Here is a 21,539-nt window from a genome sequence, read left to right on the forward strand (position 1 = left end):
ACGAAATGCGTCCCGAACCCGAATGCGCGCAGAGTCCCGAAGAGATACTCGTGATCCACCCTGTCGAACGCCTTCTCCTGATCCAGGGAAAGGAAGGCGACCGACAGACCAGCCCTCTGGGAGTGGTGGACCAGGTCCCGGACCAGATGGATGTTATCGTGGATGGTCCGGTCCGGGACCGTGTAGGACTGGTCGGGGTGGATCATGTGGGCCAGCACGGTGCCAAGGCGAGCAGACATGGCCCTGGCAAAGATTTTATAGTCCGTGCTGAGGAGGGAGACCGGGCGCCAGTTCTTAAGGAGGCGGAGATCGCCCTTCTTAGGCAGCAGGACAATGACCGCCCTGCGCCAAGAGAGGGGCATCTCCCCGGTCGCCAAACTCTCCCCCAGGACCCGCGCGTAGTCGCCCCCCAAGACGTCCCAGAACGCCCTGTGGAACTCCACGGTCAGCCCGTCCAGCCCCGGGGACTTTCCCCTAGAGAGCTGGTGGAGGGCGCCGGTCAGCTCCGCCAGACTTAGCGGAGCGTCCAATTTTTCGGCGCCCTCCGGGCCAACCTTCGTCAGGTCTCCGCGCTGATTCCCTCCGGATCCGAGACCAGAGATCCGTCGTCAGCCAGCAGCCCCAAGAGCTGCTTACGGACCCCCCGTCTTTTTTCCAGCGAGTAGAAGGGGGAGCCGTGGTCCAGGTCCCGCAGGAGCTGGATCCGCGACCTCACGTACGCGCCTCGGGACCCGACGAGCTGCAGGTCCTTCAGCGCGCCCTTCTTCTCTTCGTACACCTTCCGCAGGGCCGGGTCCTCGACGACCTGACCGAGACGGGACTCCAGGTCGAGCAGCTCCTTCTCCAACCGCCTGACCCGGGCCTCCCGCCTCTTGGTCGACCCCTTCGCGTACTCCTGACAGAAGAGACGGATGTGAGCCTTGCCCACATCCCACCATAGCCTCAAGGAGGGGAAGCCCCCCTGCATCCTTCTCCAGTCGGCCCAGAATCGATGAAACGAATCCCGGAACCGTGCGTCCTCCAGCAGCAGGTTGTTAAAATGCCAGTACACGGACCCCCCCCCGCGCGCGCAGCGGAGCGAGCTCCGCCCACACCAGGTGGTGGTCCGTGCACGGCACCGGCCGCATGGAAGCTGCCGGAACGCAGGAGACGTACGCCCGGGAAATGTAGAGGCGGTCGACTCTGGACCTTCCTCCCCCAGACCTCACGCTAGTGAAGGCGCTGGAGTCGGGGTGGAGATTTCGCCAGACGTCCACCAAGTCGAAGGACCCAACCAGGTCCCTCAACTTCTCCATCGCCGCCGGGCTTCGCGGGGGACCCGAACGTCCCTCGCCTCGAGGGTGCAGTTAAAATCCCCCCCGAGGATGACGCACTCGCCCACGTCGATGGAGCCCAAGAGAGCGGACACTTCTTCGAAGAAGCGCACTTGCTGCGCACTGGTCTGAGGGGCGTACACATTCACTAGATGGAGCGGCACGCCCCCCAGGCGAACAGTGACCTGGAGCAAGCGGCCCGGCACGTGCTCCTTGACCCCCAAGATCTCCGGCTGAAAATGCGGGGCCAGCAAGATAGCCACCCCGCTGGAATTGTTGGAGAGGTGACTCATGCTGACCCCTCCTTGCCACTCCAGGAGCCACGTGGCTTCATCTCCCGGAACGGTGTGGGTTTCTTGCAGGAAGCACACCGCATACTTCCCGTCCCGAAGGACCGAGAAGTTATTGAATCTGCGGCGCGCCTCCCTGCTGCCGTTGATGTTGAGGCTGGCTATGGTTATCTTCGTGTCAGAAGCATAGTGCAACCTCTACCTACACCTAACGGGGGGAGGAAGCGCTGCCGCTGGTCAGCCGGCACTTCCTCAGCAGCCCAGTGAGAAACGTTGTGAGCCGACGCAGCTCGAGCGGGTTCACACCCTCGTCCGTGCCCATGATCTTAACGGCGGCGCAGACGGAATCGATGAGCAGCGCCAGCTCCGACCACCTGTCGAGGGCCAGCCGGACCTTATTGCGCTGACCCAGGCACGTGGCCATAAAATCCCGGAGTTCCCTTACGGAAATGAGGGGAGACTCGGCAAGGGGCACGAGGTCATCCATCGCCACGTCGGCGCTGGAGTCCGAATCGTCCTCCGTGCCCATCACCGAGTCCCCATCCTCCTCCAGGGGGTCGTCACCAGCGGCCGACCCGTCCGCCGCGCAGTGCGAAGCGAACGACTCGGCCGCGCCAGCCAGCCCCGCCTCCGCCCGGATCCCACCCCCAGGATCGGCGGCAGAGGATTTCTCCCTGGGCTCCTCTAGGGGTGCCGGGCCAGAAGACGGCGGCGGTTCAGAGCTCCCCTCCGCCTCAGACGCCGGAACGACCGGAGAATCCGGGGAGAGAACAATTTCCAGCTACTCCAGTACGTCCGGCACCAGAGACGCAGCCAGGGGGCCATCCTCCTCCCCGCCACCAACCTCCGACCCAGCGGACGGGGAGTTTTGAATTAAAAGCTCTACCAGGATGAGCATCCCCTGGGAGACGTCCGGGTCGCATTGGGCGAGCTCATTATCCTCGAGCTCGCCCGACCCAGCCCCCAGGCTGCCCGACCCGGCGAGGGGTAACGGCACCGATAAAAGGTCAATTTCAATTACTGCCGCGGGTTGTTCCGCAACCCCCCCCACGGGCAGGATCTCATCCCCATCCCCGGGAGGCATGTGCTGGACAGACACATCTGCCTCAGCCTCCCGAGGGACAGGCGACCCCTGCCGATCGCTGGTGATGACGACAGCGCTGGGGGCGGGGTGGGGCGCAGTACCCGCGGCGGGCGACGACTCCCCCTGCTCGGAGGGACCTTGCTCCTCCCGGTCCTCCTCCTCATCCAGGGGGTCGCGCCTTCTTTTTAGCATGGAGGGAGCGAGGGAGACCTCCATGTCTGCAAAGACCTCCTCCTCGACTCCCTCCGGCGGAGCAGGTTTGTCGGGTTCCTCGGGCCCGAGCCCGGCCGCAGGTATTGGCATTACCGCTGCGGCGGTTGCGGCCACAGGCTCGGGCACGAGGCCCCTCCCGCTCACATCTGCCCTGATCAACTCCGCGAGGAGCGCGGGTGTAAGGGGCGCAAGGGGCAAGGGCTCGCCATCCACGGGGGGACCCGCCCTAAGGTGCTTCTTTTTTCCCGGCGCCTTCTTTCCGGCCGGACACGCTCCCTCCCCCCCGCCGGAGGCCTTGGTGGCATCGGCCCCCGACGTCAACCGCGCATCAGACGTACTTGACGCGCGGGCAGATCCGGGGGGAAGGGCGGCGGCGGCGGCGCCAGCCTCGGCCGCACGAGATGATCCGGCGGCCTTGGAGGCAGGGCAGTTCCTCCTGATGTGCCCCACCTCCCTGCAGGCATGGCACCTCACACCGTCCGACGTCCAAAAGGCGCGGTAGGCGGTCCCCTCGTGGAGGACGACGAACGCCCCGTCAGTGTCCTCCTCCCGCGCCAGCTGGATAAACAGCTGGCGCCGGAAGGAGAAGACGTGGCGAAGGCTGGCCTCCCAGAAGCCGAGCGGGATGGGTGTGATCCCCGACCTCACCTCCCCAAGTTGTCGCAAATGGGGAAGGAGGAGCTCACCAGGAACATAGGGCGGGACGTTGGAAATAATGATCCTCTGCGCGGTGGCCTCGAGAGGATCCACCGGCAGGAAGGTCCCGCCCACGGTGAGCCCCTTGGCGACAGCCAGGGACACCGCCCGCTCCGACCCCAGGAAGAACACAGCCTTCCCATACATTTTCGAGGCCGCGACGATGGCTGAGGGGCCGACAACCCCAGCCATGGCCTTGACGCAGGCCTCGATGGTCATAGTGGGGTGAGTGTAGCTCTTCACCCCAAGCTTTTTTGTTATTAATCGAAAAGGTGACGGGGCAGCAGGAACAGCGGGAGCAGCTGTGGCTGTGGCTACCACTCTCGCATAGGTCCCGGCGGGCCCCGCCACCGGCGAAGATGCAGTCGCCATTCTGGGGTGCTTTTTTTAAGGGCTACACTCACCCCAAGTCACAGGCCTGAAGGTGTTAATGGCCTCGGTGTATATATATTTTTTTTGGCCTCTATTGAGCAGATGGAGCTGATTAAAATGAGGACACACCTCTCTCCTTATTGATTTAAATTGGGAGAGGGGCCCTCTCCCCTCTGCTCAATTGGCAATTAATAAAAATAGATGAAACTAAGGTGCCTTAGAAAGACAGGCAGAGAGAGACAAAGAGAGAGAGAGAGGTGGGGGGGTGGGAAGGAGGGAGGCCGCAAAGGGCAGTGTTGCCACTCAGGATGGTGGGTGGGTGTAGGCAGGGTTGCACTCTCCGATGGAAAAAGTCTTTGGTGATGGTGGTCTTCTGGCAGGGGGAGAAGACGTCTTCACCTGGAAAAGCTGGAGAAGCCCAGGCTTAGTCCTGCAACAGGTCTTAACGATGTAATTAAATTAAATTAAGGACTTCACCTTGGGCAGCTCCAAGCTCTCCCAGGGCAGGCAATAGAAGGGATGCTAATTAGTGGTGTGTGTGGCCTAGCTTTTAACATGAGCCACACACACACACACTACACCCCTTGATGATCCGGCCTTGCTTCTTCTTTTCTCCCCCCACCTAAAATACAAAGTCTTGGGAGAGTGCCCCAAATAACACCCACCTGTAGATGTTCCGGATGAAGTTTTCTTCCCTCCTTTCAAGCAGTTGGTTTCTCTCCCCTCTCTCCCTCTCCTGAAGTGGAGGCCAATTTGGGGAGGCAGTGATAGAAAAGGCCTCTCCCCTGGTTGATGTTGATGTAGGCCTCCTTTCTCCTTCTCCTCCTCTGTCCTCTCTCTCCAGGCACCTCAGTTGATGTAATGATGGTGGAGTTGGTGGTGGTGGTGGTCCAACGTTCTCCTCCTCTTCCTGGTCAGGGGACCACCACTTTAATCCACTCTCCAAAGTCTGGCTGCTCCCTCTGCTCGTGCTTGCAGCTGAACAGAGGGTAACTTAAGACTGAAATACAGAAGCCTGCTATGGCTTTATATACAGGGGTGGTCACTGCCGGTACTGCAGTATAGAATCAGTTCTTCTCTTAAAGGTACATACACAACAATTCCTCCCCTTTTAGATAAACAGTACATAACATTCTTTTAACAACTAAATAATAACTAATTACAATTACAATTTTCTCTGTACTATATACATCAACTGAAATAATCATTTATAAGTTCAGTCTTTGAGGAGGCTTCCTGATCCTGACTGGATAGCGCCTTTCTCGAGTATCCTGTTCTTGCGGCGGAGTTGATTCTGGCTCATTGTCATTGGTTGGTTCGTCAGCTTCCAATACCACTGCTTCTGAGGTAGACGCAATCTGTACTTCGGGTTGATTACCAGGTGCACCTGCTCGTGGTATGGGTTTGGCTTGTTCCTGTGACTCTAGAATCTGGTCAGCATGGCATCTCACGATGCTCTCTCCAACGTCCACTGTGTACATTAGTGGTCCCTGCTGTGTGCATATCGTTCCTGGCTGCCATTTTTCTGTTCGGTAGTCGCGGGCCAAGACTGGTTGCCCTATCTTGAAGCTCCTGGTTGGCTTCTCATTGATGTGCTGGAATTGCTTATCCTCAACATCTCGTCTTATGTTTGGTTTGAGCAAATCCAGGCGACATCTTAGCCTTCGGTTGAAGAACATTATGGCTGGAGCTTGGTTGGTGACTGCATGTGTCGCATTCCGGTAAGCAAACAAGAAATTATCCACCTTGTGTTGTAGTGGTATGTCGTCATTGTGCATTGCCTTTATGGCCTTTTTAAAGGTCTGAACAAACCTCTCAGCCAATCCATTTGTGGCTGGATGATATGGGGCAGATGTGTAATGCTTCACCCCATTATTCCTCAGAAACCTCCGGAAATCCTCGGACACAAACTGTGGCCCATTGTCGGAGCAAATCTGTTCTGGCAAGCCATTCCTGGCGAAGATGGTCCATAGGACTGCAATAGTTTTCTCCGTGGTGGTGCAGGACATTATGATGACCTCTGGCCATTTCGAATGGGCGTCCACAGCGATTAGGAACATTGAGTCCATAAATGGACCAGCAAAATCAATGTGTACCCATTGCCATGGAGGTGAGGGCCACTCCCATGGATGTAGCGGGGCCTGTGCTGGAGCGTTTTGGACCTTCTGGCATCCTGTGCATCTCTTGGTCATATCCTCGATTTCTTTATCGATTCCCGGCCACCACACAAACGCCCTGGCTAGGCTCTTCATTTTTACCCCTCCCAGATGACCCTCATGAAGCTCATTGAGCACTCTATCTCTCAACTTGGGTGGAATTACCACTCGGGATCCACACATCAAGGTCCCCCGGCACACTGACAGCTGTTCTCTCCTTGGCGAGAATGCTGGCAACAGTGAGTCACCATGTGCTGGCCATCCCTTCACCGTCAAATCATAGACCCGAGAGAGTGTCGGGCTATTTCGGGTTTCCTTCTCAATACGTGAGTTTGTAAAAGGTAGACATTCGACTCTGGTCGCATGGAATATCTCAACAGGGTCCACTGCAGGTGCTTCCTCTACCGTAGTCAACGGTAGGCGCGACAGCCCATCAGCGTTTCCATGCTGTTTCGTACCCTTGTACTCTATGTCGTACTGATGTGCCCCTAGAAAAAGTGCCCATCTTTGCAGCCGTTGCGCCGTTATCACCGGAACGCCCTTCTTTGGGTTAAAAATGGAGACCAGGGGCTGATGATCAGTCAGTAGGGTGAATTTCTGCCCGTGCAGATAGTGATTGAACTTCTTCACCCCCCACACCAGGCTGAGGGCCTCCCTGTCAATCTGGGCATAGTTACGCTCGGCTGAGGTTAACGAGTGCGACGCAAAGGCTATTGGCCTCTCTGAACCGTCAGGGAATTTGTGTGACAGCACCGCTCCGATGCCGTAGGGAGACGCATCACATGCTAACCGAATCGGTAGTGTTGGATTGTAGTGGGCCAATACTTCTTTTGAAGTGATTAGACATTTACATTTCTGAAAGGCACGCTTACACTCATCACTCCATTTCCATGTTACTCCAGCTTGCAGTAGGGCATTCAGTGGGTGCAGAATTGTAGATAAATTCGGCAAGAACTTATGGTAGTGGTTCACCAACCCGAGGAACGACCTCAGTTGCGACACATTTTCCGGTGCTGGAGCCTTGACTACAGCCTCAATCTTGTCCGGCGACTTATGCAACCCTTCCTCATCAACCATGTGGCCACAATACGAGATTTGCCTCCTGAAGAACTTGCATTTGGGGCGGTTGGCTCGTAGCCCATATTCCTGTAATCTCGTGAGCACCTGCTCCAGGTTGGCAAGGTGTTCACTGTCATTTTCGCCCGTAACCAGGATGTCGTCCAAATAACACTGGGTCCCCGGGATCCCTTGCAGGACTTGTTCCATCACCCTCTGCCAAATAGCCGGGGCTGATGCTACCCCGAATACCAGTCGATTGTACTGGTAAAGGCCTTTGTGAGTGTTTATCGTGAGGTATATCCTAGACGCTTCTCCCACCTCCATTTGTAGATACGCTTGGGCCAGATCAATCTTTGTAAAGCGTTTCCCTCCAGATAGTGAGGCAAAAATATCTTCTATCCGTGGAAGTGGATATTGTACTGTGTGCAGGACTGGGTTCACAGTTACCTTGAAGTCCCCACAGATGCGAACCTTCTTTGGTTCCCCAGGCGTGCTGCTCAATGATTTCTTCATTACAGGAACGATGGGTGTGACCCACTCGCTCCAGTCCACCTTGGACAGCACACCCGAATGCTCCAGACTCTCCAGCTCTGCTTCAATGGCTGGGCGGATCATGTAAGGTACCAGTCTGGCCTTAAAAAATTTTGGGTTTGCGTTATCTTCGATTTTTATCGTTGCCGTTACTCCTTTTAGAGTCCCAAGTCTTTGTTGGAACACCTCTTTCATGTCAGTTAGAATTTTTGACAGTCGTCCATGTGTGACGTCATCATCGTTTTTATCAGTCACAGTTAGCGCCTGAATGGAATGCCAATCCAATTGTATTTTTCGGATCCATTCACGTCCCAATAATGGTGGTCCTCCATCTGGTAGTATATATAGATACAGTTTCTGTGTTTCCTTGCCGTTGTGTTCAACTGGCACCCTTATTTTTCCTCTGGGGTAGACTTTTTGCCCCGTGTATGTCTTCAATACAATGGACGTGTCCTTCAAGGGTATGTGTGAGAATAGCCGCTCATAGTCTCGTCGATTCATGACAGTTAGGGCTGATCCTGTGTCCAATTCCATCTTTACTGGGGACCCTGCTATCATGAGGGTGACCCAAATAGTTCGGTGATCCTCCTTTGTGATCACGTTGCGTAACTTTAGACAACTTAGTCTCCTGCTCCCGGAGTCCTTATCACTCTCTTGATCTTCCGAACTACTGTCTGTCAATTTCTTTACTTTCTTGTACTTTTCCTTAGTAGCTCTTGTAGTGTTGGTTTTCTTTCCCGACCTGCAGACTCTTGCTATATGTCCCATTTTCCCACATTGCCTGCATACTTTGTCCTTGAACCAGCAGTCCTTCTGGTCATGGGTTGTTCTGCCGCAGCGATAGCACTTTTCTGCTCCATACGCCATTTCGTTAGCGCTGTATTCTTGTGGTTTCTGTTGTATTTCCACAGCTCCCCATGCTGCTGCTTCATAGGATACTGCCACGCTGAAAGCCTGTTCAAGCGTCAGGTCTGTAATGATCAATAACATGTCATTCTATAGTGGACACTAGATGGAGCCGTAGAGCTGTGTAGAGCTGTATATAGCTATATGTGTAAGACTACACTACCCAGCTGTATATATATTAAGACTACATTACCCATGAGGCACTAGGCGACCCACAAGGCAGCAGTCAAGATGGAAGCCTCTACAGATACCGTACCTAGTCCACATGTGCTCAATAAAGTAACTAGCAAAAGCTAGCTGTGTTCTTAATAAGAATGTCTATTTATTAATGAACATAAGATGGTACCAGGGTGGTGAAGATCTGCTGAAAATTGTGGAAAGCGAAATGGAGAATTTGAAGCCACCAGAGCGTTTGAAACTCACAGGAACTTTCGACTACAATTGGCAGACTTTTAAACAACAATTCGAACTCTACATTGCAGCAATCAGATTTGGTACAAAGCCAGACGCAAGGAAGATAGCGTTGCTGCTTATGGTTGCAGGCCCACAGGCGATAGAGGTATTTAATACATTTGTATTTAATCCAGAGGAGAACAGAGAAAAATTAGAAGATGTGCTAAAAAAATTTGATGCACATTGCTCTCCCAAAAAGAATGAGACCGATGAAAGATATATCTTCTGTTCTCGGAAACAGCAGCAAAATTAGACTTTTGATAGCTTTATAACTGATCTGAAACTGAAAGCACAGAAATGTAATTTCTCTGAGCTCAAAGCATCCATGATTCGTGACCAGATTGTGTTTGTTATTCATGATAAAAATGTCAGGGAACGTCTGTTGAGAGAAACCAAACTAAATTTGGAAAATGCGGTGAAAATATGCCAAGCCAGCGAGCTAGCTCGAAAGCACGCGAAGACTTTCAGTGAAATCAATAATGATGCGATTGTAATGAGTAATAATGCTGCTGTCGGTGCTGTGTCCTATAAGGGGAAGAAACATGGGCAGAACAGAAATGAAAAGCAATCGGAGGATGAAATTTTTAATTGTAAACGCTGTGGTTACAAACACCAGTTAAGACAATGCCCAGTGTTTGGGAAAATGTGCACAAAGTGTAATGGAAAGAATCACTTTGCCAAACAATGCTTTTCAAAAGTACAAACTAAGAAAGGGCAACGAGTTAATGTAATTGAGGACACTGATTTAAGTGAGAGAATTTTTGTAGGAATGGTTTCATGTGACTATCAAAAAGGATACGGAAAATGTGCAGCCCTCAGAAATGGACAATGCTGAACATAAAGTTAATGCAGTAAAAGAGGACAAATGGATGATCCCACTGCAGGTAAATGGAGCATTAGTTACCTTGAAACTAGACACTGGGGCAAAAGCAAACTTAATCAGTATGAGTGACATTAACAATATGAAAGAAAAGCCCAAAATACAGAAAAAGTCAGTACTACTGAAGGATTATAATGGACAGAAAATAGAGAGCTTAGGTGTATGCAGACTTAAAGTGACAGTCAAAGACAAAGTGCATCATCTCATGTTTTCTGTTGTGGCTGAAAGGCTTGATTCACTACTGGGTGACAAAGCTTGTGAGGACTTAGAACCGGTCAAAAGAGTCTACCGTATAAACTGTGCCATAAGCAGACCAGATGACTCGGTGGATTCTGTAGTGAATAATTTCCAGGGTGTGTTCAAAGGATTTGGAGTTCTACCATTCACTTACAAGATCCAGCTAAAGCAGGATGCTCAGCCAGTGGTACATGCTCCACGAAGAGTTCCAGCACCCCTGCGTGACCGGCTCAAGAATGAACTGGACAGAATGACCACACTAGGAGTCATCAGGGAAGTCGAAGAGCCAACAGACTGGGTTAACTCCATGGTATGTGTAAAGAAAAAGAACAATGATTTAAGAATATGCATGGATCCAAAGGACTTAAATGCAAACATAAAACGTGAACACTACCAGATTCATAAGCGAGAAGAAATCACCAGTGAAATGTCAGGTGCCAGATACTTTACAAATCTCGATGCCTCACAAGGATTTTGGCAACTAAAACTGGATGAAGAGAGCACCAAATACTGTACCTTCAACACACCATTTGGCAGGTATTGTTTCCTCAGAATGCCTTTCGGGATAATATCTGCATCTGAAATCTTTCATAGAGCGATGGAACACATAATTGAAGGTCTGGAAGGAGTTCGGGTCTATGTTGATGACATCATCATCTGGGGCTCCACACTGAAAGAACACAATGAGAGACTGACTAAAGTGCTACAGAGCATACGCCGGAATGGACTGAAGTTCAACAAAGCCAAGTGTCAGTTTGGCGTCCAGGAAGTCACTTTCCTAGGAGATAATCTATCTGGTAAAGGAATAGAGCCAGATATGGAAAAAGTAAATGCCATACTCAAAATGCCCCGACCCACTGACAAAAAAGGAGTGCTACACATCATGGGGATGATAAACTTCATTGGAAAGTTCATTTCTAACTTGTCAGCCAAGACAGCCTGTCTGCGAGACCTGCTACATAAAACAAATGAGTTCGCATGGACAGAAAGACATGAACAAGAGTGGATAAACCTCAAAACAGTGCTGACAACCACACCTGTACTCACCTTCTTTGACCCAACAAAAAGAATCAAAGTGTCAACGGATGACTCAAAAGATGGCCTAGGTGCGGTCTTGCTATAAGCAGAGGGTGAAGATTGGAAGCCTGTTGCCTATGCCTCCAGGTCTATGAGTGATACTGAGTGTCGATACGCCCAGATTGAAAAGGAATGTCTAGGCTTGGTAGTTGGACTAGAAAAGTTTCATGGCTACATATATGGACTTCCCACCTTCCCACCAGTTGAGACAGACCACAGCCCTCTGGTTGCCATCATAAAAAAAAACCTGAATGAGATGTCACCAAGGATTCAACGACTCATGATGAAGCTGCAAAGATATGACTTTGAAATGATCTACACACCAGGCAAATACATAGTGTTAGCAGGTGCACTATCCCGAGCACCCACAATGAGTCATGTGAGCTCTACTGAAGAAGACGTGGATGTTCATGTGAGTATGGTCACTGCTGCGCTGCCCGTGTCAGACACAAAATCAAAGCAAATAGCAGAAGAAACAGTAAAAGATACAGTATTACAAACAGTAATAGAGAACATTCATCATGGTTGGCCAAAAGGTTCCTGTCCAAAATATTTTCACATAAGGTCAGAATTGAGTGTCGCAAGTGGACTATTACTAAAACAGAACAGAATAGTCATTCCACAGGCTCTACGTCAAGACATGCTCAAAAGGATTCATGAGGGACACCTTGGAATTGAAAAATGCAAAAGGAGAGCAAGGGACACTGTTTATTGGCCTGGCACAAATAAGGACATTGAGAACATGATAGGCAAATGTGAGACATGTCAGACATCATCATCTGGGGCTCCACACTGAAAGAACACAATGAGAGACTGACTAAAGTGCTACAGAGCATACGCCGGAATGGACTGAAGTAGCTGACATACCAACAGCAGCATGGCAAAAGGTTGGTATGGACCTTTTTCATTTAAATGGTAAAGACTATCTAATAGTGATTGACTACTTTTCTAACTATCCTGAGATGGCGTTGCTCTCAAGCACCACAGCAAGCAGTGTCATAATGCATGTGAAATCCATCTTCGCCAGACATGGAATTCCCAGGATTGCCGTTAGCGACAATGGTCCGTGCTTCAACTGTAAGGAGTGGCAACAGTTTGCAGCACATTATGACTTTCAGCACATCACATCCAGTCCTTTGTATGCTCAGTCAAATGGTAAGGCAGAGAAAGGTGTTCAAGTTCTCAAGCAGCTACTGAAGAAAGCGACAGAAAGCAAGTCTGATCCTTATCTCGCCCTGCTGAGCTACCGAGCCTCACCTTTAGACTGTGGTTCTTCACCTGCTGAACTACTAATGGGTCGCAAGTTGCGCACCACGCTACCCTGCTGTGCAAAAGAACAGCAAAGTGAGGAACTGAGACAGAGACTTCAACTGTTAAAGCTGAAACAGAAATCATACTATGACAAATCATCCAAAACTCTAAAACCATTGACAAGGGATGATGTTGTCAGGATTGAGGATCCAGGTGCATGGAACATGAAAGCTACAGTTCTTGAGGAAGTAGGACCAAGGTCATACACTGTTAGAACTGAGGAAGGACAGATTCTCAGGAGGAACCGCCGTTCCCTCCTAAAAACACAAGAGACTATTCAAGACCAGATTGATGACAATGCCGCAACTGCATCTTGTCATTCACTGCCAGAACAATCTCATGAAGACACATCAGACTTACCCGTGTTGAGAAGATCCACACGTGAAGTAAAAAAGCCTGATAGACTTAATCTTTGAGTACAATGTAAAGCTTTGAAAATGCGTTGACTGTTTTGAAAATGTTTATGTTTATAGAGCACTAACAAAATGTTACTGATATTATCTTTATTGTTTTCTTGAAAGTTGATTGATATTGATTTTGTTGAACCTCAAATAAAGGGGGATGTAATGATCAATAACATGTCATTCTATAGTGGACACTAGGTGGAGCCGTAGAGCTGTGTAGAGCTGTATATAGCTATATGTATAAGACTACACTACCCAGCTGTATATATATTAAGACTACATTACCCATGAGGCACTAGGCGACCAAAAGGCAGCAGTCAAGATGGAAGCCTCTACAGATACTGTACCTAGTCCACATGTGCTCAATAAAGTAACTAGCAAAAGCTAGCTGTGTTCATAATAAGAATGTCTATTTATTAATGAACATAAGAAGGTCCTTTTCCGAAAGTAGTCGTTTCTGGGTTCCTTCACTCTGGAGCCCACAGACAAACTTATCCCGTAAGGTGTCTGCCAGTCCTGCTCCGAACTGGCAGTGCTTCGATAACTTGCGTAGTTCCGTAAGATAGTCAGCATTGCTCTCATCTTTGTGCTGGTTTCTTTTATGGAACTTGAATCTTTCTGCTATCAGCAGCGGTGTAGGGTTTAGGTGTTCCTGTAAGATATTAACAATCTCTTCAAAACTTTTCCCCATTGGTTTAGCTGGGGTAATTAAATTCCGCAATAGGCCATACGTTCTCGCGCCCGTCAAATTTAATAATACCGACTTTTACTTCTTTTGGTTCTTTTATTCTTTTGTCCGATCGCAGCCCTGCCTTCGATCTAGTTCCTTTTCTCTCCAGTTTTGAAGAAGGGTCAAACCCGAAACGTCAACTCAAATTTCTCTCCACGGATGTTGCCTGACTTGCTGAGTTTTTCCAGCATTTTCTGTTGTTATTTCGGATTTCCAACATCTGCAGTATTTTGCTATCTTAATAATACTGACGCCTTCTTTCCATCGGCCACCTCATTTGCCTTGCAGTACACTGCAATTCTTTCCACATACGTGGTCCAGTCTTGTACCTTGTTGTCGAAAGCAGTGATACTGCCACTTTTCGGTATCTTGAGTGATTTAAAATGGCGCCTCCCGCGCTTTTTCTTCTGCACCAATGGATTAAAATGGCGCCTCCTGCGCTTTTCCTTCTTCCCCAATGGAATAAAATGGCGCCTCCCGCGCTTTTCCTTCTTTCCCTTGCTGCCACGCTGCTCCTAGCATTCTGCAAGGTAATGGCAGCGACCCGCGGCTTCGGCGTGTCCCACTTTTCCTTCCCCTTGTTTTATTTTCGCTACGCTGCCCAGTTCTTGAGCACCGACCATGCCCTGTGTGCTCCACCCTCTCTCTCTCTCTCTTTTCCTCCCGACGATGCTGCACGGCCCCTTTGCAGAGCCGCTTGATCGAGCTCGAGCCCGCCGCAGTCCGGAAGGGTCAGCGCACTACCTGCTACCAGCACGATTTGCTGGAACACCTTGACTGGGGAGCCAAGCCCAGCTCTCCACAGCCTCTCCTGCAACTCTCCGAACTCCGATGGATCCTTGGGCGGTTGCCCGCGGTCGACGCCCGTTGTTCTGACTTCGACCTCCAAGAAGCTTCTTCGCAGGGAAAGATCCCCGTGAGGTGATGCAGTACTGCAGGTGAGTTCGAACCTGTTCGTCGCCAATGTAGTGTCCGAGTATAAATAATACACAGACTGCAGGAGAACAATAATAACAGGTATTTACTGAACAGAGGGTACTCTTTTATTTGGACCCAAAAAAAAACAAAAAAAAAAACAATTCGACTGTAAATAAACAAAAGTTCAACTAAAGCTTAACAAATCAAATTAAAATTTGGTTTTCCGTGTTGATGATGCACTCCAGTCCCCGCGGCGCCCACCGGTCACGGAAATACTCAAGCGCACCGGCGGACACCGCATGCTCCATCTCCAGGGCCACCCGGGCGCGAACATGGCCGCGGAAGAGATGCAGGCAATCCGGCTGGATGACCCCCTCGACCGCCCGCTGCCTGGACCAATTGATGGCTCTTTTAGCCAGGCCCAGGAGCAGGCCCACAAGGAGGTCCTCCAACCTGTCCGCTCCCCTCCGCACCGGGTGACCGTAGATCAAGAGCGTGGGACTGAAGTGCAACCAAAAATCGAGGAGCAGCCCCTTCAAGTAGTGAAAGAGGGGCTGCAACCTCTCACAATCCATATAAACGTGAAACACGGACTCCTCCAGGCCGCAAAAAATGCAGGCGGCCTGGGAGTCCGTGAACCTACTTAAAACCTTATTGCACGGGACCGCTCCATGCAACACCCTCCAGGCCAAGTCCCCGATGGAACAAGGGAGGACTCCCGCATAGAGAGCCCTCCATTGGGGACCTCCGCTACCGCCGGTCGGCAAAACGCCACGCCAAGGCGTGTCCGGACGGTAGACGAAGATGGCAAAGTGGAGAGTGTGCAGGAGCAGCCCGTACAGGAAACCCCTCCGCGCGGAATGAAAAGGCACGGAGGGTATTTCCTCGAGACGGCTCAAGTTATGAGGCGCCGGTTCCCGAGGGGAGTTTCGGGACCGGGCGCCGATGAGGAATTCCGTCCGAACGGGGGTAAGCTCGGACGGGATCACCCCACGTGCTTGAGCCGCCTCGATACACCTAGTGGAGTCGGGGCCCAGTGCCGCTTTTACCGATTCGATGGTTTCGACCGCGAGCTGGACGTTGGCCCAGGACAGGCGCCGCGCCAGCTCCTCCGGCGCCATCCAGCCCGCTCCTCCGCCATCGAGCAGGTCCCCAACTCTGGTCACCTTGCCAGCCACAGCCCTACCCTCCGCCAGCCGCCCGAACCCGTGTTCGTGGAGGTGCGGATTCCTGAGCAGCGGCTCCCGAAGGAGAGCCGCCGCTCCTGACGGGGGAGAGCTCCGCCTGGAAGCGACGTAGTTCCAAACCCATAGTAGTTCCTGGTAGAAGACAGGCAGCTCCCGCAGGCCGGCACGCCTGCAGCCCACTTTCGCAAACAGGAGCTGCGTGTCGTAATTGAGGCCATGCAGCTGGCGGAAGAAAAACGTCGCCAGCGCACACCATCTCGGAGGATTCTCGACGTACAGGTATCTCTGCAGCGTCTGAAGACGGAAAGTCGCAGCCTGGGTGCGAAGGCACACCAGCGCCTGACCGCCCTCCCTAAGCGGGAGACACAGAACCGCGGCAGAGACCCAGTGCTTCCTTTTGTCCCAGAAGAAGTCGATGAGCTTCTTCTGAATCTTGGCGACAAACGCAGGGGGAGGGATCAAAGTGACCAACCGGTACCACAACATGGCGGCCACCAGCTGGTTTATGACCAGCGCTCGACCCCTGTAGGACAACACTCGGAGCAGTCCTGTCCAGCGTCCTAGGCGAGCGGTGACTTTGGCCTCCAGCTCTTGGACGCTTGGCCGGCCAAGCGTCCTCGGCAGGGCTAAGGTAGACTCCCAAATAAAGGAGGTGCGTGGTGCTCCAGGCAAAAGGCCTGAACTCCTCCGGCAGGGAGTCCACCCGCCACTGACCCACCAGGAGTCCGGAACATTTCTCCCAGTTGATCTTGGCGGAGGATGCGTCCGAGTAAATCTGCTGGCATTCCCGCATCCTCCGCAAGTCAGCGGGACCCGTGACCGTGAGGAGCACGTCATCGGCGTAAGCCGAGAGGACCACCTCCACGCCCGGCCCTTGCAGAGCCAGTCCCGTCAACCTCTTCCGCAAGAGGCGCAGGAAAGGCTCCACGCAAATGGCATATAACTGACCGGACATGGGGCATCCCTGACGCACCCCCCTCCCGAAGCGAAGGGGCGCCGTCAAGGACCCGTTAACTTTAATCAGACACTCCGCGGCGGCGTACAGAAGTCGGATCCGGGCGACGAAATGCGTCCCGAACCCGAATGCGCGCAGAGTCCCGAAGAGATACTCGTGATCCACCCTGTCGAACGCCTTCTCCTGATCCAGGGAAAGGAAGGCGACCGACAGACCAGCCCTCTGGGAGTGGTGGACCAGGTCCCGGACCAGATGGATGTTATCGTGGATGGTCCGGCCCGGGACCGTGTAGGACTGGTCGGGGTGGATCATGTGGGCCAGCACGGTGCCAAGGCGAGCAGACATGGCCCTGGCAAAGATTTTATAGTCCGTGCTGAGGAGGGAGACCGGGCGCCAGTTCTTAAGGAGGCGGAGATCGCCCTTCTTAGGCAGCAGGACAATGACCGCCCTGCGCCAAGAGAGGGGCATCTCCCCGGTCGCCAAACTTTCCCCCAGGACCCGCGCGTAGTCGCCCCCCAAGACGTCCCAGAATGCCCTGTGGAACTCCACGGTCAGCCCGTCCAGCCCCGGGGACTTTCCCCTAGAGAGCTGGCGGAGGGCGCCGGTCAGCTCCGCCAGACTTAGCGGAGCGTCCAATTTTTCGGCGCCCTCCGGGCCGACCTTCGTCAGGTCCTCCCACAAAACTCTGCGCGCATCCTCGCTGGACGGATCCGGAGAGAACAGAGCCCCATAATAGGCGCGGGTCTCCGCGCTGATTCCCTCCGGATCCGAGACCAGAGATCCGTCGTCGGCCAGCAGCCCCAAGAGCTGCTTACGGACCCCCCGTCTTTTTTCCAGCGAGTAGAAGAAGGGGGAGCCGCGGTCCAGGTCCCGCAGGAGCTGGATCCGCGACCTCACGTACGCGCCTCGGGACCCGACGAGCTGCAGGTCCTTCAGCGCGCCCTTCTTCTCTTCGTACACCTTCCGCAGGGCCGGGTCCTCGACGACCTGACCGAGACGGGACTCCAGGTCGAGCACCTCCTTCTCCAACCGCCCGACCCGGGCCTCCCGCCTCTTGGTCGACCCCTTCGCGTACTCCTGACAGAAGAGACGGATGTGAGCCTTGCCCACATCCCACCATAGCCTCAAGGAGGGGAAGCCCCCCTGCTTCCTTCTCCAGTCGGCCCAGAATCGACTAAACGAATCCCGGAACCGTGCGTCCTCCAACAGCAGGTTGTTAAAATGCCAGTACACGGACTCCCCCCGCGCGCGCAGCGGAGCGAGCTCCGCCCACACCAGGTGGTGGTCCGTGCACGGCACCGGCCGCATGGAAGCTGCCGGAACGCAGGAGACGAACGCCCGGGAAATGTAGAGGCGGTCGATTCTGGACCTTCCTCCCCCAGACCTCACGCTAGTGAAGGCGCTGGAGTCGGGGTGGAGATTTCGCCAGACGTCCACCAAGTCGAAGGACCCAACCAGGTCCCTCAACTTCTCCATCGCCGCCGGGCTTCGCGGGGGACCCGAACGGTCCCTCGCCTCGAGGGTGCAGTTAAAATCCCCCCCGAGGATGACGCACTCGCCCACGTCGATGGAGCCCAAGAGAGCGGACACTTCTTCGAAGAAGCGCACTTGCTGCGCACTGGTCTGAGGGGCGTACACCTTCACTAGATGGAGCGGCACGCCCCCCAGGCGAACAGTGACATGGAGCAAGCGGCCCGGCACGTGCTCCTTGACCCCCAAGATCTCCGGCTGAAAAAGTGGGGCCAGCAAGATAGCCACCCCGCTGGAATTGTTGGAGAGGTGACTCATGCTGACCCCTCCTTGCCACTCCAGGAGCCACGTGGCTTCGTCTCCCGGAACGGTGTGAGTTTCTTGCAGGAAGCACACCGCATACTTCCCGTCCCGAAGGACCGAGAAGTTATTGAATCTGCGGCGCGCCTCCCTGCTGCCGTTGATGTTGAGGCTGGCTATGGTTATCTTCATGTCAGAAGCATAGTGCAACCTCTACCTACACCTAACGGGGCGAGGAAGCGCAGCCGCTGGTCCGCCGCCACTTCCTCAGCAGCCCAGTGAGAAACGTTGTGAGCCGACGCAGCTCGAGCGGGTTCACGCCCTCGTCCGCGCCCAAGATCTTAACGGCGGCGCGGACGGAATCGATGAGCAGCGCCAGCTCCGACCATCTGTCGAGGGCCAGCCGGACCTTATTGCGCTGACCCAGGCACGTGGCCATAAAATCCCGGAGTTCCCTTACGGAAATGAGGGGAGACTTGGCAAGGGGCACGAGGTCATCCATCGCCACGTCGGCGCTGGAGTCCGAATCGTCCTCCGTGCCCATCACCGAGTCCCCATCCTCCTCCAGGGGGTCGTCACCAGCGGCCGACCCGTCCGCCGCGCAGTGCGAAGCGAACGACTCGGCCGCGCCAGCCAACCCCGCCTCTGCCCGGATCCCACCCCCAGGATCGGCGGCAGAGGATTTCTCCCTGGGCTCCTCTAGGGGTGCCGGGCCAGAAGACGGCGGCGGTTCAGAGCTCCCCTCCGCCTCAGACGCCGGAACGACCGGAGAAACCGGGGAGAGAACAATTTCCAGCTCCTCCAGTACGTCCGGCACCAGAGACGCAGCCAGGGGGCCATCCTCCTCCCCGCCACCAACCTCCGACCCAGCGGACGGGGGGTTTTGAATTAAAAGCTCTACCAGGACGAGCATCCCCTGGGAGACGTCCGGGTCGCATTGGGCGAGCTCATTATCCTCGAGCTTGCCCGACCCAGCCCCCAGGCTGCCCGACCCGGTGAGGGGTAACGACACCGATAAAAGGTCAACTTCAATTACTGCCGCGGGTTCTTCCGCAACCCCCCCCACGGGCAGGGTCTCATCCCCATCCCCGGGAGGCACGTGCTGGACAGACACATCTGCCTCAGCCTCCCGAGGGACAGGCGACCCCTGCCGATCGCTGGTGATGACGACAGCGCTGGGGGGGCGTGGGGGCGCAGTACCCGCGGCGGGCGACGACTCCCCCTGCTCGGAGGGACCTTCCTCCTCCCGGTCCTCCTCCTCATCCAGGGGGTCGCGCCTTCTTTTTAGCACGGAGGGAGCGAGGGAGACCTCCATGTCTGCAAAGGCCTCCTCCTCGACTCCCTCCGGCGGAGCAGGTTTGTCGGGTTCCTCGGGCCCGAGCCCGGCCGCAGGTATTGGCATTACCGCTGCGGCGGTTGCGGCCACAGGCTCGGGCACGGGGCCCCTCCCGCTCACATCTGCCCTGATCAACTCCGCGAGGAGCGCGGGTGTAAGGGGCTCAAGGGGCAAGGGCTCACCATCCACGGGGGGACCTGCCCTAAGGTGCTTCTTTTTTCCCCGCGCCTTCTTTCCAGCCGGACACGCTCCCTCCCCCCCGCCGGAGGCCTTGGTGGCATCGGCCCCCGACGTCAACCGCGCATCAGACGTACTTGACGCGTGGGCAGATCCGGGGGGAAGGGCGGCGGTGGCGGCGCCAGCCTCGGCCGCACGAGATGATCCGGCGGCCTTGGAGGCAGGGCAGTTCCTTCTGATGTGCCCCACCTCCCTGCAGGCATGGCACCTCACACCGTCCGACGTCCAAAAGGCGCGGTAGGCGGTCCCCTCGTGGAGGACGACGAACGCCCCTTCAGTGTCCTCCTCCCGCGCCAGCTGGATAAACAGCTGGCGCCGGAAGGAGAAGACGTGGCGAAGGCTGGCCTCCCGGAAGCCGAGCGGGATGGGCGTGATCCCCGACCTCACCTCCCCAAGTTGTCGCAAATGGGGAAGGAGGAGCTCACCAGGAACATAGGGCGGGACGTTGGAAATAATGATCCTCTGCGCGGTGGCCTCGAGAGGATCCACCGGCAGGAAGGTCCCGCCCACGGTGAGCCCCTTGGCGACAGCCAGGGACACCGCCCGCTCCGACCCCAGGAAGAACACAGCCTTCCCATACATTTTCGAGGCCGCGACGATGGCTGAGGGGCCGACAACCCCAGCCATGGCCTTGACGCAGGCCTCGATGGTCATAGTGGGGTGAGTGTAGCTCTTCACCCCAAGCTTTTTTGTTATTAATCGAAAAGGTGACGGGGCAGCAGGAACAGCGGGAGCAGCTGTGGCTGTGGCTACCACTCTCACATAGGTCCCGGCTGGCCCCGCCACCGGCGAAGATGCAGTCGCCATTCTGGGGTGCTTTTTTTAAGGGCTACACTCACCCCAAGTCACAGGCCTGAAGGTGTTAATGGCCTCGGTGTATATATATATTTTTTTGTCCTCTATTGAGCAGAGGGAGCTGATTAAAATGAGGACACACCTCTCTCCTTATTGATTTAAATTGGGAGAGGAGCCCTCGCCCCTCTGCTCAATTGGCAATTAATAAAATAGATGAAACTAAGGTGCCTTAGAAAGACAGGCAGAGAGAGACAAAGAGAGAGAGAGAGGTGGGGGGGTGGGAAGGAGGGAGGCCGCAAAGGGCAGTGTTGCCACTCAGGATGGTGGGTGGGTGTAGGCAGGGTTGCACTCTCCGATGGAAAAAGTCTTTGGTGATGGTGGTCTTCTGGCAGGGGGAGAAGACGTCTTCACCTGGAAAAGCTGGAGAAGCCCAGGCTTAGTCCTGCAACAGGTCTTAACGATGTAATTAAATTAAATTAAGGACTTCACCTTGGGCAGCTCCAAGCTCTCCCAGGGCAGGCAATAGAAGGGATGCTAATTAGTGGTGTGTGTGGCCTAGCTTTTAACAAGAGCACACACACTACACCCCTTGATGATCCGGCCTTGCTTCTTCTTTTCTCCCCCCACCT

General features: G+C 54.2%; 1 protein-coding gene across 1 annotated transcript in view; it reads left to right on the plus strand.

Moving 5' to 3' along the window:
* Nucleotides 1–21,539, plus strand: part of fgf10a (fibroblast growth factor 10a) — a 238,236-nt gene that overhangs the window by 27,391 nt on the left and 189,306 nt on the right. The gene's annotated exons all lie outside the window — the stretch shown is intronic.

This window comes from Somniosus microcephalus, chromosome 2 (assembly GCF_052327205.1).
Source record: "Somniosus microcephalus isolate GS21.2 chromosome 2, FLI_Smic_1.0, whole genome shotgun sequence".
In the NCBI taxonomy this organism is placed as follows: Eukaryota; Metazoa; Chordata; class Chondrichthyes; order Squaliformes; family Somniosidae; genus Somniosus; species Somniosus microcephalus.